General features: G+C 47.5%; 1 long non-coding RNA gene across 1 annotated transcript; it reads right to left on the bottom strand.

Annotated features, from left to right (window-relative positions):
- Positions 1-236: 236 nt before the first annotated feature.
- On the bottom strand, positions 237-1,034 carry LOC124231901 (uncharacterized). The gene is made up of 2 exons (XR_006886717.1): positions 780-1,034; positions 237-531 (listed from the first exon to the last, which is right to left on the bottom strand). It is a non-coding gene; the product is annotated as an uncharacterized LOC124231901 (long non-coding RNA).
- Positions 1,035-1,054: the final 20 nt, after the last annotated feature.

Genomic DNA, 1,054 nt, shown 5'->3' with positions numbered 1-1,054 from the left:
TGGGAATTCTTCTCTTCAACCAGTATACTTCATGGACCTCCTCCCGTGTACCTTAATACTATTGTGATAGTATAGAACATTCTTGTTAAAGGTTGGAGGGTATAGGAAAGGAAATCTATGTAAAATATATACAAACGAGGGGTGAACTTGAGCCCTGTCTACTCTTGCCAAGGTGCAAAGGAGAGAGAGGGCATTATATTAGTTATCTACCGATGTGTAACAAATTATGTCAGAACTTAGTGGCTTAAAGCAAATAAGCATTTATTATCCCCCAGTTTCTGTGGGTCAGGGTGTGGAGTAGGCTCATTACCCAGTTGGTTGTGGCTGCAGTCAGGATTTTGTAGGGGCTGCAATCATCTGAAGGCTTGCCTGGGGCTGGAGGAGCTGCTCTGCAGGCAGCTCGCTCCCATGGCTGTTGGCAGGAGGCCCCAGTTCCTGTTTGGCTCTTGGTAGGAGGCTTCGGTTCCTTGCCCCCTGGGCCTCCATGTGCACAGGCTGCAGAAGTGTTCTTGCGACAGGTCCCCCACTTCCCTGGGCGGAGTGATCAAGAGAGGGGGCAAGCAGGATACCGGCACCTCTGTGACTGTGTCTCCAGAGCCGAAAACCCTCACTGCCAGTGTTTTCTGTCCCTTGCAAGCACTTGGTCACCAAGGCCAGCCCACACCAAGGGGAGGGAATTAGGCTCCACCTTTTGAAGGGAGTGTCAGAGAATTTGTGGACTCATTCTGAATCGCCACAGGCATTTTCCTGGTGGGGGAAGGTAGAGTTAACAGACTTACCCTTAGGAATGCAATGCAGCCTGTCCCTGGCACTTTGAGGAGGTGGGTTTGGCTGGACCCGAGTGTTCAGGAGCTGATCCCATTGTGAATAAACAACTATGTTACACCTCCATTTGTGGTAAAATTGCTTCTGATGTTACCAATAAATGGTTTTTAGGGTGTCAAATTTTACTCTTTTGTCATGGGAGAAGTTATTCAACTTGTGACTGTTAGCATTTTCATAGAAGAGTGATTTTTTTCTTTGTAGGATCAGATACTTTATTTTGTGGTCTCTG

Source organism: Equus quagga, unplaced genomic scaffold (genome assembly GCF_021613505.1).
Source record: "Equus quagga isolate Etosha38 unplaced genomic scaffold, UCLA_HA_Equagga_1.0 HiC_scaffold_11497_RagTag, whole genome shotgun sequence".
NCBI classification, from domain to species: domain Eukaryota; kingdom Metazoa; phylum Chordata; class Mammalia; order Perissodactyla; family Equidae; genus Equus; species Equus quagga.
This window is presented reverse-complemented; position numbering and strand designations above follow the sequence as displayed.